The 18,095-nt window shown below is 36.7% G+C and overlaps 1 pseudogene; it reads right to left on the reverse strand.

The window, feature by feature from the left end:
• Positions 1–10,543: 10,543 nt before the first annotated feature.
• Positions 10,544–17,912, reverse strand: LOC139786712 (serine/threonine-protein phosphatase 6 catalytic subunit-like; annotated as a pseudogene).
• Positions 17,913–18,095: the final 183 nt, after the last annotated feature.

Below are 18,095 nucleotides of genomic sequence, written 5' to 3' on the forward strand. Positions count from 1 at the left end.
GTTGATTGAGCGGATAAAAAAGTCGGACGCGAAGCTGACTGCTTTCATGGAAAAGTCTGATTCGAAGCTGTCTGTGTTTATTGACAGTCAGCAACGCACTAACAAAGAAATCAGTGACAAACTTAGTCACCTAAATCGTCTTACTGATACTGTAGCTGAAAATAGTCAGCGTATCGCGCAATTAGAACTAGACAATGCTAATCTTGTTCGTGAAATCCGTGAACTGAAGTCTGCTCGGCCAGCTCACGACGCTCACTTGTGTAATGAACTTATTGTATCTGGCTTGCCATCGACGACATCCATTACTCCTGCGAAACTCTCGGAAAATGTGCTCGCGGCATTAAATGTACCTCACTTGGCTAGTCACGTTCTTGGCGTGAGAATGGTCAACAGAGTATCATCTGCTACTCAGGGCAGTTCCAAGGTCACTGCAGCGTCGAGTTCGATTATTGTCACTCTTGCTTCTGGTACTGTGTGTGACGCAATAATTTCGAAAAAGCGCGAAAAGGGTGCTCTCAAACAGCGTGATATATGTGATACTGGTACCGATCGATATGTATACGTGAATGTACTGCTCCCTAAGTGCACGTATGACTTGCTACAGCGAGTTAAGCGTATTGCCAGGGAGAACGCCTATAGGTTTGTTTGGGTTAAAAATGGCCATATATGCGTAAGGTCTTCTGACGGACAGCCCATTATCTGCATTGACTCAGAAGCTGATCTCGCTAAGCTTGTCTATCGTTCGGCATAATGCAACATCTAAATTTTCTTATCCGTATTGCTCAATAACGCTAATTTTCCTTGTGGACATATCGACTTGCTTGCGCGTGGAATTGGATAACATCAGTTTTTGGTTTAGGGCTTCTAGTGCTTTTTTTTGTTTTTATAGTTTGAAGATTGCGACGCGCTCCAGTTCTTAGTTTTATATGCACTGTTTAGTTTGCTTAGTATTACTTGCTTCTTATCATATTCTATTTTCATTATACTTTATTAAGTTGCGTTAGTTCTTAATTTTACAGTGTATATATTATTGAAATTGGTCATATTTTGTTGCGTCATATTTTGTTACTCAACATCCTATCAATTGTTTGTATGCTGGATCATTGGTTGCTTGCCTTATGAGAGAGAGCATGCTCATGCTTTGTAATTACAGTACTGTATTTCTATCAAACTCACATCAACTTTTGTCTTTATTATTTCGCTCTTGCTTACATCATGTGTATCTTTGTATTATGCCTTGTAATTACAGTACTGTACTTCTATCAAACTCACATCGACTTCTGTCTGTAACATCTTGTAACTGCTATATTGTTATAACTGCTATAGTATGTAATTACCATATTATTGTAACTGCTATATTACTTTTTTGCCCTTTAGCCTTGCTTGGGCATAATAAATCTATCTCTCTCTCTCTCTCTCTCTCTCTCTCTCTCTCTCTCTCTCTCTCTCTCTCTCTCTCTCTCTCTCTCTCTCTCTCTCTCTCTCTCTCTCTCTCTCTCTCTCTCTCTCTCTCTCTCTCTCTCTCTCTCTCTCTCTCTCTCTCTCCTCTCTCTCTCTCTCTCTCTCTCTCTCTCTCTCTCTCTCTCTCTCTCTCTCTCTCTCTCTCTCTCTCTCTCTCTCTCTCTCTCTCTCTCTCTCCTCTCTCTCTCTCTCTCTCTCTCTCTCTCTCTCTCTCTCTCTCTCTCTCTCTCTCTCTCTCTCTCTCTCTCTCCTCTCTCTCTCTCTCTCTCTCTCTCTCTCTCTCTCTCTCTCTCTCTCTCTCTCTCTCTCTCTCTCTCTCTCTCTCTCTCTCTCCTCTCTCTCTCTCTCTCTCTCTCTCTCTCTCTCTCTCTCTCTCTCTCTCTCTCTCTCTCTCTCTCTCTCTCTCTCTCTCTCTCTCTCTCTCTCTCTCTCTCTCTCTCTCTCTCTCTCTCTCTCTCTCTCTCTCTCTCTCTCTCTCACTCACTCTAATATTATAAATATAATATAATATAATAAGATTGTAACACTTACATCTTTTTCCTCCGCGGCCCGCAACCGACGACATGTCGGAGACAAATGATCCGTCGCGTCGGTCGTGGCCGGCGTGGCTCGTCCTACCGCGAATTTTTCAGCGTCGCTGCATCCGTTTTGACGTAGAACTACGTCTTTGTCGACAGTAAGGAGGGGTATAAGGGGGGGTAAATCTAGGCACAGCCTGCAACGAATGCAACGAAAATATGTCACACTTTGAACGTTTGTATCTTCGAAACTAATAATCGTAGAGTAATCATTGACATCTCATTTTAAAGCTTAAGAAGTCCCATTTATGATAAATCCAGCCTGAACTCTCTATTTCTTCTCGTTTAGATATAGTAGCGTTAGAAAGTTTAGCTAAATTTCTCGTAGATGCAACGAAAACATGTCACACTTTGAACGTTTATATCTTCGAAACTAATAATCGTAGACTAATAAATGACATCTCATTTTAAAGCTTAAGAAGTCCCATTTATGATAAAACAAGACCGAACTCTCTATTTATAACCGATTTTCTTGAAATGGAATTATTATAAGAGATTTTTCTCGAAAAATATTAAAGGAAAATATACTTTATTATATAGTTTTTGAAAGCTCTCAATGTAAGCTAAATGTTTTCGCAATTTAATAAATAAATAAATGAATGAATAAATGGATAAATGGATTTAATAAATAAATAAATAAATGAATTAATAAATGGGTGAATGGATGAATGGATGAATGGGTGAATGGATTTAATAAATAAATAAATGAATGAATGAATGAATGAATAAATGAATGGATAAATGAATGAATGGATGAATGGGTGAATGGATGAATGGGTGAATGGATGAATGGATTTAATAAATAAATGAATGAATGGATGAATGGATGAATGGATAAATGGATGAATGGATGAATGGATGAATGAATGAATGAATAAATGAATGGATGAATGGATGAATGGATGAATGGGTAAATGGATGAATGGATTTAATAAATAAATGAATGAATGGATGAATGGATGAATGGATGAATGGATGAATGGATGAATGGATGAATGGATGAATGGATGAATGGATGAATGGATAAATGGATGAATGGATAAATGGATGAATGGATGAATGGATGAATGAATGAATGAATGAATGAATGAATGAATGGATGAATGGATGAATGGATGAATGGGTGAATGGATGAATGGGTGAATGGATGAATGGATTTAATAAATAAATGAATGAATGCATTGCCTATATCGCCCTTGTCACACTTTGAACGTCACACTTTGAACGTTTGTATCTTCGAAACTAATAATCGTAGAATAATAAATAATATCTCATTTTAAAGCTTAAGAAGTCCCATTTATGATAAGACAAGTCGGAACCCTTTATTTCTTACCTCTTCGATACAGCAGCGTTAGAAATCATCACACACACACCACACACACACACACCACACACAACACACACACAACACAGACATCACACACACTCACCACACACACACACATACCCCACACACACACACAACACACACACACAGACCACACACATACCACACACACACACATACACCACACACACCACACACACACCGCACGTACACACCACACATACACTACACACACAGACCACACACATACCACACACACACCCACCACACATACACACACTTTTCATCAAAATATTTTATTTTCCTCATGGAGGAAGCAATAATGCAATAAAAAATGAATAAATAATGAAATAAATAAATAAATAGTCCAATAAATAAATAAATAAATAAATAAATAATGCAATTAATAAATTCAAACTTTATTAAAAAAAAAAATATTTATCAATTTAATATAAGAAAATGATCACATTAATGAAACTTGTTTTAAATTTTATCTTTGATTTTTAATTTAAAAAATTAAAATTAAGTTGCTAGTTTCATGAATTATATGTCAATATGTGGAAGACTTGTGCCCTCACTCTATTGAACGAGTTTTTCTTGTTAACTTGCTGTAATCTGGAAAAATCAAAATAGAGCACATGAATATGCTTGTTGACTTGCTGGAATCTTGAGCTTGTGTATCTGAATTTAATGGAAGAGATCTAATTACATATTGTATTTTATATTAAAATTAAGACGTTATTATATATATATATTTTTTTTAATTGTATTAATTAGCTTCTATTAAATTCAGATACTTACAATAGACATATAATATGTTTTAAAGCTTAAGAAGTCCCATTTATGATAAGATAAGTCGGAACCCTTTATTTCTTACCTCTTCGATACAGCAGCGTTAGAAACCACCACACACACCACACACACACACACACCACACACAACACACATATACACACCACACACACTCACCACACACACACACATACCCCACACACACACAACACACACACACACAGACCACACACATACCACACACACACACACACCACACACACCACACACACACCGCACGTACACACCACACATACACTACACACACAGACCACACACACACCACACACACACCCACCACACATACACACACTTTTCATCAAAATATTTTATTTTCCTCATAGAGGAAGCAATAATGCAATAAAAAATGAATAAATAATGAAATAAATAAATAAATAGTCCAATAAATAAATAAATAAATAAATAAATAATGCAATTAATAAATTCAAACTTTATTTAAAAGAAAAATATTTATCAATTTAATATAAGAAAATGATCACATTAATGAAACTTGTTTTAAATTTTATCTTTGATTTTTAATTTAAAGAATTAAAATTAAGTTGTTAGTTTCATGAATTATATGTCAATATGTGGAAGACTTGTGCCCTCACTCTATTGAACGAGTTTTTCTTGTTAACTTGCTGTAATCTGGAAAAATCAAAATAGAGCACATGAATATGCTTGTTGACTTGCTGAAATCTTGAGCTTGTGTATCTGAATTTAATGGAGGACAAAGAAAATGGAAACAATGGAAAATTGGAATTGGTTTCCATTGGAGACAATGGAAACAAAGAAAAAAAATAAACAAAAAAGAGCACAGTAAAAACTGTGCCGCAAGCAACACGTAGAATTACGTCAACTATCAATAATGATGAATTCAGCGCTACAGCCCTGTGTGGAACTTGGCCTCTCTTGATCACGAATACTTTAACATAAAATAATGACAGTTGACGTAGTTCTACGTGTTGCTTGCGGCACAGTTTTTACTGTGCCCATTTTTTCGTTGGTAAACAAATGATATTCGCATGACCACGGGCTCACGCTTTCGGCAATAGAAATTCTTTTTCAATATTGACGAAAGACATGGTATACAGGGTGTCTCATTAAAAATGATCACACGAATATCTCGTAACATGAATATCTTGTAGTAAGAAATATTGATGAGGTAAATGTGCATAGTTTGCAACAAAATATAAATAAAATGTCCTCTTTTTCCGAGTTCTGGATATTACCTATATTTTATAAATAAATATGTTTTTTACAATATGTTTGTGACGTAAAAGTAATTGAAATAGTATAACATAAAACATTTATAATAGGTGCCGTTTCCGCGTGCCTAATGTACCGCGTCGATAGAAATGAATGTCAGATAGTAATCATTAGCCGAGCGAGTAAAATAAGACAGTGGGCTAGAATGTTGGACATCTCATGTTCAAGCCCTGTTATTTTCAATTTTTTTTTGCTTTTTTTTATTCACATAAGTTACTATATACTGTGACGTTGCAGTTTCGCTGCATCGTTGCAGCGCCCCGCCGCCGTCACAAGGCGCGGGTTTCGCGACCTTTTTCATGCCCGAGGACGGTGCAACGAATCGATGCGAGATCTCCAGGGGCATATTATAATTGCGTTACGGTATTCTGATCCTTTATTTTATTTTGTATCATTGGCGTGGCGCCTCACCGAGCTGAGACTGGAGTTCCTGAGAGGAAGCGGAAGCGGAGTCGACGAGAAGGATAACGGCGAGAGATCGGACGACGGAAAGCGGATCGAAGCGACCCGCGGGCCGCCGAGAGCGACGGAGCGCAGGAAAACACGCGCACGGCGCGTGACACTGCGGCGGGCGGACCCCTAATGGCAGGGCCCCGGGACGCCGGGGCTAAAATCAGCTCATCTGCCCTCCTCACACTGCTGATCGGATTCCGGGATAGGCGGCCGCCATTCCCGAACCGAAAAGGAGGAACACGGAGGCAGACACGTCCCGTCCGCCGCCGGGAAGAATCCCGGAAAATTTGCCACGCGGGCGAAGGGCCGTTTAGCGCCCTGCGGAAAGCCGTAATTCACGGCCCTACGCACGAATCCCCCGCGAGCCTGCGAGCTCACCCCTCATTGGTCCGCGCTCCAACGTCGCGGGGCCGCGTACGCCCGGGGTGGGGTGCGCTATCGATTCCGCCATCGAGCGAAATTTCGGGATCATTCGTGGATCGTCCTCGATAACCGACGCACGTCAAAGGCCAAGTCGCGATATTCTCTTCGCGTTAAGTCGCATTTTGGGAGCTGAGTACGACGTCCGGCTGCTCTCTTTCGACCCTTGGGACGACGGCGAGGACCCTCGGGAGAGAATCTGCCTACGGTGAGGTTGCCTCGGTAACGTTTTATGTAAAGCCACGACACCGCTCCCCGGGTCGCGCTCTCGCTCGAGAAAATTCGCGATAATTAGCGTATTCGCCGACAAGGCGTATTTAGCGATCGATAGCGAGAGCGAGGGGCACCGGAATGGTCTCGTGGCCGTGGGATCGCGATCGAAATCTACGAACCTCTGGAGATCGCGGTAGGCGCGTCGATGACGACGTTCGATATCGCGAATACGCCATTTCTCGCGCCCTTCACGTTCACGACCGCGTGTCTCGTTAGGCGTAGTATTTCGCCCGGTCGAACCTTAGATTCTGTACGCGTAATTAATGGCGTCAGAGGGATATTCGCGTTGGTGTAATCGCGTTACTCACGATTCGCGTTCGGACATTTAGACTATCCTCGCGATATCGGCTACGTTGAGAGATTATTCGCGGAAGGTTGTGGTTCGCCTTAAGATACCATTCGCGTCGACCTAATGTTGCGTCTCGTTATCCCTCGCGGTAATTCCGTATCTTTCTCGCGTTAATTCGAGTATTTCGCGTTATGCCGAGTGTCTCGGCGCATCATTTTTCGCGTTGGACGATCGCTGACGATCGCGTGTGTTGCGTTCGATCAGAATCACTGGCGTAATCTCAGTTCTTGCGTTAGGATAAATCGGTCATTTCGCGTTAGTTATAATATTGCTCGCGGTACTTCCGTATCACAAAATTGTCTCACAAAAATTGTCTCACAAAATTGTCTGACAAAAATTGTCTCACAAAATTATTAAATTACAAAATTGTTACTTTATTCAATCCAAGTGATATCTATCTTAACAAAATTATTAAAAACAGAAGTCGTTTTTGTTCGACCCAACTGGCCTAATAATTATTGTAATATATTTAAACTCACAACGTTTCGAAAAATTATCTCACAAAATTGTCTCACAAAAATTGTCTCACAAAATTATTAAATTACAAAATTGTTACTTTATTCAATCCAAGTGATATCTATCTCGAAAAAACCTAAATAACAAGTAGTATCTATTTAAAAAAAAATATGTGAAATCTTTTAATACTGCGCCAATTACAAAGAGAGAATATATATATATATATATATATATATATATATATATACCTTATGACAAAATTATTATTATATCACGAAATTGCGTTACCAAACTCAATCCAAGTGATATATATCTCACAAAATTGTCTCACAAAAATTGTCTCACAAAATTGTCTGACAAAAATTGTCTCACAAAATTATTAAATTACAAAATTGTTACTTTATTCAATCCAAGTGATATCTATCTTAACAAAATTATTAAAAACAGAAGTCGTTTTTGTTCGACCCAACTGGCCTAATAATTATTGTAATATATTTAAACTCACAACGTTTCGAAAAATTATCTCACAAAATTGTCTCACAAAAATTGTCTCACAAAATTATTAAATTACAAAATTGTTACTTTATTCAATCCAAGTGATATCTATCTCGAAAAAACCTAAATAACAAGTAGTATCTATTTAAAAAAAAATATGTGAAATCTTTTAATACTGCGCCAATTACAAAGAGAGAATATATATATATATATATATATATATATATATATATATACCTTATGACAAAATTATTATTATATCACGAAATTGCGTTACCAAACTCAATCCAAGTGATATATATATTTCAAAAAAATATATAAAATCTTTAAATTACGCCAACTACAAAGAGAATGTATATATTGCTTTGAAAAATAATTGTAGTGCAACTACTCTTAAAAAATAAAACAAAATTGTGTTACCTAACTCAACCCAAGTGGTATGTATCTTTGTATTCCTGAGGATCTTTCTATCAACCCAAGTGGTAGTAGTTTTAATTCTCCTTGATAAAATTATAATATTACAAAGAATCATTTAATCATTTTAATCACAAAGAATTAAAGAGGTAACATTATAAAATAAAAATATTTAATTAAAATAAAATAAAAAAATTTTTCTTGTAAAAAACTTGGCGCTGCTTTTTTAAAGTCTATCCAGACAAATTTGCATCGCGCATAAACATAAGCGTAAGAAATTGATTGGTTCAGATATATGTGCAAAAGGAAATAGACCAATCTATCTCTTTATGCATATGCTTATGCACCTATGCAAGTTTGTCTGGTTTAACCTTAAAAAAGCAGCGCCAAGTTTTTTACAAGAAAAATTTTTTTATTTTATTTTAATTAAATATTTTTATTTTATAATGTTACCTCTTTAATTCTTTGTGATTAAAATGATTAAATGATTCTTTGTAATATTATAATTTTATCAAGGAGAATTAAAACTACTACCACTTGGGTTGATAGAAAGATCCTCAGGAATACAAAGATACATACCACTTGGGTTGAGTTAGGTAACACAATTTTGTTTTATTTTTTAAGAGTAGTTGCACTACAATTATTTTTCAAAGCAATATATACATTCTCTTTGTAGTTGGCGTAATTTAAAGATTTTATATATTTTTTTGAAATATATATATCACTTGGATTGAGTTTGGTAACGCAATTTCGTGATATAATAATAATTTTGTCATAAGGTATATATATATATATATATATATATATATATATATATTCTCTCTTTGTAATTGGCGCAGTATTAAAAGATTTCACATATTTTTTTTTAAATAGATACTACTTGTTATTTAGGTTTTTTCGAGATAGATATCACTTGGATTGAATAAAGTAACAATTTTGTAATTTAATAATTTTGTGAGACAATTTTTGTGAGACAATTTTGTGAGATAATTTTTCGAAACGTTGTGAGTTTAAATATATTACAATAATTATTAGGCCAGTTGGGTCGAACAAAAACGACTTCTGTTTTTAATAATTTTGTTAAGATAGATATCACTTGGATTGAATAAAGTAACAATTTTGTAATTTAATAATTTTGTGAGACAATTTTTGTCAGACAATTTTGTGAGACAATTTTTGTGAGACAATTTTGTGAGATAAAATTAATGATACTACCACTTGGTTTTTTTCCGAGGTAACAACCACGCGTGTACTTGGCGCCCTTTTTTTACCTTTTTTGAAAAAGGTAATTTTGTACTGATATCATGCATTTTGTAGTGTTACGCATCCTCTTCTAACTAGTCTTATAAAGAATATATCTTACAAACAGTATGTACAGATTGTAAAGCTAAAGGTGTTACAGACTATTATTTCTAAGAAAATAGATTTTTTTAAATAACATGTAGACATGATACAAATAAAACAAATTTATTCTTTATGTTTTTTTGTACTTTTAAGTACTCTGCATTTAAAAATAATTTACATTATTTTCATCCATTTGTATCATGTCTATTTGTTATTTTAAAAAATTTGGCAATTATACCGTTCAATAAAGCAAAGTTTCAGCTTTAAGAATCTGTTTTTTGAATTGCAATACGATGATTTTTAAGGAAGTTATGAGCAATCAAAGTCAAAATGCTCATTTCTTATTCAATCCACGATAAAAACTTTCAAAAGTAGAGATTTCAAGCTTTAAAATCCTTTTTTTAAATTTAAATTTTATTCGTTTTTAACAAAGTTACAGCTGCTTGAATTTTGCCTATTTTTAAAGATAAATTTAGTGTTCTTTTAAAATACCTGACACATTGAAGATAATGAAAGTGCTTCTAGCATGCTCGGATTTTAGATTTCGAATATGCAACAAAATCAATATGTAAGTATTTCTTCAGAAAAATGCATCAACATTGGTTAGCGCTTAAACGTTAAATTTTCTTTTCCTGCGTTAAAAACTAAAGCTACGATTTATTTAAACATTATTGGTGCAATAACTAGGTAAAACATCAATTTAAACATACATGTGTAGTTTAGACAGGATATAAATCCAGGTCAGAATTACAAATTTCTTGAATGTACCAGCATTTAATTATACAGTAAATAATAAATTTATTTACAGTTACAATAGATTATACATATTAAATAAAACTTGATTTGGTAAGTATGAAGTAAATAACAATATAATAGTTTTATTAAATGTTTATTTAGCAATTATGTTTTCATGTATGTATAAGAAACGTAGCATATTCACATATTCACTTTGTATGTGTGTGTTCATATGTGTATGGTCAGAGGTACGAATATATAATACTGACGGGTTATATTACTGCTTAAAAATACGGCTTAAAAATAATTATGTTACTGTCTCGGTCTTCTGCCTCGTCTACCCCAATGGTAGTTAGCTGACGACATCTTTCTTCTTGTCGTCGTATCCCCGCGGCTCTGCCTCTTGGTCTTCGAACTGTAAATATGCTCATGTACCATAGCGTTTGGTCCAAAGCGTTTGGTCTGCACTATGCGATCGTGTTCTTCTCTATTATTGACAATGCGATCAAGTGCGATTTTTTGCGCATTTTTATTACAGACGTTCTTCATTACATTAACATAACAAAGTCTATACTTTCAAGGTACATGATGATCGTTTTAAAATGGTGTCTACCTGTGAGATCTTTAAGGATTATGCGCAGTGTTCAAGCTCCCGCACGGAGCACATTAAGCTAAATTAGTCTTCGTTATTTTATTTTTATCTTGCAAATTGTCTTTATTTGTTCTCTCTCTCGCGAGCTTACCGATTATTAATATCGAGTCGCCGCAAGCGCTTGGACACTTCGATAAGATTAAAGCGATCACAGACAGAGGCATTCCGGTAAACGAAACGCCGCGAACACCCCAATAGATACAGAGGCTAATACTTCTTTTCTTTTTTTTTAAGGATTTCTAATGATATCCCCTGGTGGAAATCTTCTCATGGGTAGGCAAAAAAGTCCCAATTCTCCCCATGAGTATCTTCCCTTTTTTGCCTACTTATGAGAAGATTTCCACCAGGGTAATGAAAGATCAATGTGTAATATTGTTTATCGCTGTAGTTTATTTTAATGTGTCTGTTTTGTAATTAATATCTTTATAATGCGTAATTACAAAATAAATTGATAGTGAAGTTACTAATTAAAATATAAAGAATTATAATTTTGCCTACCCTTTTTGCCTACCCATGAGAAGATTTCAACCAGGGTCCGTACCGCACGTAGGGCGTTCCCGTCGTTGCAAAACCGTTTCACGACTCGGAGGCTGCAAATGTAGCGAGTCGAGTTTGTAACGCAAGCTCCGTGTCCCAATTCGTTCTAGATGCGCTCCTCTCTACCTTATGTAATACATTACTCGCGTAAAGTATCGCGCAATTGTAATTGTACGTTATAATATGTAGTACAAATAGAGAATATACCGCGCGCGCGTGATGTAAAATTGTAAGAGTAGACCTAAAAGGTAGTAAAATCGTAAAACGTAAATATCGTAGAAAAGTTTCGCGAAAAAGCAAAGGCTCGTTCCAAAACAATAGCGGAAGGCTTATGAAATAGAATAAGAAAGCATTTATACTTCTAGTAGACCGTCGTGTTATAGTTCTGAAGGCACTGTTCAAAAGTTTATTACATTTCTTGGAATAACGGGTCTTCGCAAAACACCTCTTCGAATGGTGCGACAAGGAGAGTCGTTATAAACATCGACATGACCATTGCACACGCCTCCTTCGGTCTATATCACAAAATTCAAAATAGAGTAGTCTCAACTTGACAGCCTGTGCCACAATGTCAATGCCATATTTGTCGGGTCTGTGATCGCTTAGGAATTATCGTGAGCTAGCAAAAATCGATGGTCAGAATTCAGGCTTATGATACGCAATGGCCGGTGCATTTCCATTAATTATGTCATATCAATATCGTATCATTATATTACACAAACGCTTATTAATTTAGAGGCACATTGCTAAGGGTCTCGGTTTTTTTTCTTTTCAAGTTGCTCCCTACATTAATGAACTTATGACAATTAGCTAATTACGATTATTCAATACGTCAGCGATTTGGCATATATGTATATATATATATATATATAGAAGAGAGAAGTGTGTGTGACGAACGAACGGTGGATATCTTTCTTGAAAAGAACATTAATGTGTGTCAAGGTAGTTTAAAGACAATATTTGAGCTCGGAATTTCTTAAAATTAAGCGTAAAAAAATGCCATGTGCATAAAAATAATAAGACAACTCTCTACAGATGCTATAACGATCCCGCTATCGGATTTCCTTACCTAAGCAGGAAAACTTTGGCTACTGCTACACGCTATTTGTACTTCGGCGAAAAAGAGCCGAATTTACGATTCTTGCTAAGAACACCGATTGCGCATTTAGAAGAAAAAAGAACGGTACGCAGCACACACAGTACCTAAACCAGCAACAGATCATTTATATGTTCAGGAAGACCTTAACAGTACTATATATGCTCACGCTTTAATAAATCTGAATTCTACGCACAACGATTGTAATGTCAGAGAAGCATTTACTGTACTCAGAGAGTGTACTTTTTGCCGGAATGTTTAAACGTGATATTTCTTTTCTTTTCTTTTCTTTTTATATTCACACACAGCACTGGACTATTTGCGTTATTCGCGCTCATAAATTATTTAAAAGCTCTTAATCTTTTGAACATTAAAGTCCAGAATGCTGCTCTGAGATATGAATGCTCTACAGAATGTACATAGTAGACAGCAAAAGCGTCTATACCACAGGATGTTCACATTTGCTCTGATGCAAAATATCGTTTTCTTTTTTTTTCTCGAGCTACAAAAATCAGGCTGATGCAATGGCAGATACTATGTAGATATATAAAAGTTAGCTTTACAACATGTAATTAACTTTACAACATGTAAAACCTGATAAAGTTCTTAAAAAATCTAAAGAACATTCCCTGAATAAGATCAATCACACGACAATTCAGTCCTCTCTAAGTATCGTACTTTGATCGTAGAACGCATCAAATAATTTCTTTTAAGGGAATCAAAATTTTCTAAAGTAATATGTATATAATCAATGATATATTCTCATGAATGTGTGGGTCCGTCATGGTACCAGCCTGGATCCGGCCAATCAAATCATGTGATTCCGTAGAGTCTAGACACAGACATTTCTCTTCCGCATTCGTACAGATGAGCCACTTAAGATAGATCACAAAAAGTACGGAGTGGGCATTAGAGGTGGGATTACTCTCTCGGAATCAGGCACTGCCTGGAACAGCACTGGTGATCTCTGATCCACTGTCGTGAACTGCATGATACTAGCTATGTTACCACATCAATAACAATAATTTGGGACCGACCACACTGTGACGAGTTTGTCATTAAACATGTACCTATAACCTGCATGATAAAAATATGCGTCATCAATACATACTTCCGAGATATTTAAAAAAATCTGCGACAGAAATATTTGAGCAAAGACATACCTACCTGAACTAATTGGTGCGCCCTACAGATGAGTTTAAGATCATTCACTTCCATGAACATGTAAGTCACTTTGCTGCCAAACAGCCAGCCTGCACCACGCGGACTTACTGTCCATGTTTCTACATCTTCTGGATCGGACCAGACCAAATCACAGAAAGCACCTGTAATATGGCAATTAAGCAACGATATTTTATTATTATTGTACAATAACAGTAAATATCCAGTCATGTAACTTTTAATTATTATGTAACTTTTGCAATGACATATCACTTTATACAATTAATACCTTTGTGTGGAATCTCTTGATTTCTTTCAATCGTTCTAATTTGATCTAGTGTTCTAATAGCTGGAGACAATCCACCGTGTACACAAAGAACCTGTTCATCAATTAACTAAAACAGAATTTTATTCGAGCGTAATCAAAAGTGGAGTTATACCCTACAACAGTACTTCCACGCATTAGCATTGCCGTACTTGTTTTGGCATTCATCTAGAACAGAAAATGAAGAAACCAATGAAATCAAAGCTTTATTATACACAAATAAAAAAAGCCCAGAAAAGAAAGTATCGTTGCGCACTTACCGTAAAATCCAAATAAACGTGCGTGATTTGTCTAGTTTCGTGATTACCGCGCAGTAACGTTATCCTGTCGGATCCTGTCGGACCATTTAGCTTTAAGTGTGAGCAGACGAGTAAACGTTTCTAAGCTAGCCCCGATCGACAAAATCTCCCAGGAATATGTAATTTGTATCTGGCACGGGGCCACCGTTACGAAACAGTTCCTCTAAATCATAGAACTGTAACAGCACAAAAACATGAACAATCTGATGTATATTAATATCACGATTGTGTACAAATAACTATACAGCTACAGAATATTAAAATCGAAAAGTTGTGAGGCAATAGATAATGGAAGACTAATATTGTTCCGACGCTAATTCGGAAGATTAAAATCCGCTAAAACTTTACGTCGATCCCGTAGCGGTGAGCAAGGATGCTCCGACTTTGAGGTTAGTACAACATTCATCGCACGATACTGTTATAATTGCAAATCGGAAACGTACCTCGAGTCCAGCTCTTCTGCGATCAACGAAGTCGGGATCGAACGTGTCAGTCGTCACTTTCTGCCAAGCGTAGAGAACCTTCTTTTCCGGCAGCGGTGGTAACACGATGTAGGGATACGAAATCTCCAGATAAGCACGAAGCAATTCAAATTCAGTATATCGCCGGCACGATTACGGTGTTACTACCGTTTCGCGTACGCGCGTATGCGCGCGTTGTCGCACCTTACCTCGCGACAGCGTGCGGCTCGTGCAAACGTTAACGTGCGGCCGCAATCGCGCCTCGTGTGAACAGGCTCCTTGATCTCAGTATCAGCTCCCTGCTCCCTGCCGTCAACTCCTTGATTGATTGATCTCAGTATCAGTTCCCTGCCGTCAATATATAATAATATAGTATAGGTTAACCTGTATGTAAACACTCGCGTAAACGTAGTAAACAGTAAAATAAGTAACAGTAATATATAGAATAGGAGATAATTACATAATAAAACAATTACCTTGAATTAATCGTCGCGTCGCGTAAAGAGTCACGGTCGGTCTCGCTCCGCGCGTACTACCGTGTCTCTCGACGAGATAGGTTAACTGATGAACTGACTGACTGCGCTGCGATATAATTGATGAACTGACTGACAGCGCGCTAAACGCACTGTCTGCACTGCACTGCACTGCGCTGCGATACTAACGCCGTTAGCCGCCAGTGTCGAAAAAGTGAAAGTGACATTTTTCTGTTATATATATGTTATATTGAGATGAGAGCGGTCGACGTAGAAGAAAGTATCTTAAAATAAAATTTTCAACATTTGGACTTTGCGTCGCAATATCTCCGCTCGTAGGGCACGTAGCGGAATATTATAACAGAAACCCCCCCCTAATTCGACCCCAAGCTATCGATCAAGCCTACTTAGAACTTGATCCGTTTACTCGTTATCGAGATCTCAACATCTCGTATACTCGCAACCCGTCGCGTCGCGTAAAAGAGTCACGGTCGGTCTCGCTCCGCGTATACTTGGCGCGAGACACTGCCGTGTCTCTTGATATTTTCTCGCGTTAGTTTAGTATTTCGCGTTTCGTCGAGCGCCCCGGCGCCTTTATTCTTCGCGTGAGGATATCCCTGGCGATATCACATGTTGCGTTCGTTCCTTCTTGCGTTGGGACGTTACTCGCGTCGCGTTCGTTGCGTTAGTTTAAGATTATTCTTTGCGTTAGTTTAAGATTATTACTTGCGGTAGATTAAGATTATGATTTGCGTTAGGTTAAGATTATTTGGCGACAGAATCCCGGCACGGGTTTGGAAACTTGCGTTCACGCGCTCCAAGCGTGGCGCATTATAATTTCGCGGTATTGCGCGCTATTATTTCGCGTTTATTTCCGTTATGTCGTAGTCAGTCGTAATTTGTACCGATATTCTATGTTATTTGCCCGCGAGCTTTTCTACTATTGTTAGCTGTGAAATTATATGATCTCGATGATTTGGTAAGTTTAGTTTTCCTCACACGTTCTCTTGCTGCGCCTTCCGCGCGTATACTGAGTTAACGTAATTTTCCGTTTATTTCTGGCGTCCGCGTTATCATATTTTGTATTCGAAATTTGACGCCCGCGTTATCTACCACCTGCTATTTGCTTTTGTTTTGAAAGCCCCATTGGCATTTACTGTTCATCCGGGGATCATTACAGAATAAATGTTATTCTTTATTTGTTAATGGCTTGAGTTACGACATTCGTTATTAATTAGGCGTCACCCCGCCGAATACTGCGCTGCCCTTCATCAACCCCGCCCTGCTATTAGGTCGAGCTAGCCATTCCCTCGCACACCGACTTATTCGTTTTGCGTCTCGTTTTTGGTTTCTCGCGATTTCGCGGACGCGAATTTACGCGTCTGGCGCCCAACAAGAGAATCGCTTCGTGAAGTGTCGGAGGTGCGAGAGAATCACCGGAGAGGCCTATCATCCCGCTCTCCTTTCCCCTTTTGATCCGGCACACGTCCCGGACCGCTCCGGGAGTGAAAAAGTCGTGACAATACATATATATATACATATATATATATATACATATATATATATATATGTAGGTCCAGGGGCAGTTTCCAGGACATCACTTAAAAATATTTTTAAAATATCTTTTACACTGTTTTCTATCTCTTATATAAATGAAACAAATGTATTCTTATTTGTTTCGAAGAAAAACCTAATTTGGCAGTTTCCAGGACAATCACAGATTGGTAGATTCAGGGACAGCATATGTTTCCAGGACATTCGACTATAACAGCAGGTTCCAGGACATTTTTCTATACATATCTAATGGTGGTTTCCGGTACATAGACTACTTTATTGAATATCTGTATATATATAGGATTAATAATATTATAAATGTATTAATAATACTATATATATTCAATAAAGTGGTCTATTTACTGGAAACCATTATTAGATATGAATAGAAAAATATCCCGAAACCTGTCGTTATAGTCGAATGTCCTGGAAACATATGCTGTCTCTGAATCTACCAATCTGTGATTGTCCTGGAAACTGCCAAATTAGGTTTTTTTTTTTCAGAACAAATAAGAATCCATTTGCTCCATTTAAATAAGAGATAGAAAACAGTAAAAAAGATATTTTAAAAATATTTTCAATATTTACTATGTATTATAGTAGATATTAATAATACTTGTAATATGAATAATAAATATAAATAACAATTACAGATAAATATTACATTATATAAACATAATAATTTAAATAATACAATTTAATTTAATTATTCTGTTTTGCTACTGCTTAACATATATATTCATTTATATATGAATGCCCAGAGGTATGTTCCGGAACTGTTTACGTTTTCTAAAATGTACAGTCCTGGAATATACCCTCACATTTGTATAACAGATTTGAAAACTGTCCTGGAAACTGCCGTAGGACTTAAATTTTTTTCCAGGACAGTCCTGGAAAATGCCAAATGTCCCGGAATATAACGATATACCATATAAAAGTCCCGGAACATACCTCCGGGCCTACATATAATTATATATATTTATATATGTTTTTATAGAAAAAAAAATTTATCGGGTACTTAAGCCCCTTGCACAATTCCAGGCAACAGGCAATAGGAACAGAAAATAACCAAAAAATCATTAATTACAACCGAAAAAATTCGAATACTATAATTGGTTTGCAACAGGCAATG

This window comes from Temnothorax nylanderi, unplaced genomic scaffold (assembly GCF_030848795.1).
Source record: "Temnothorax nylanderi isolate EJ_2023f unplaced genomic scaffold, tnyl_v1.0 TNYL_tig1121_pilon, whole genome shotgun sequence".
Lineage (NCBI taxonomy): Eukaryota > Metazoa > Arthropoda > Insecta > Hymenoptera > Formicidae > Temnothorax > Temnothorax nylanderi.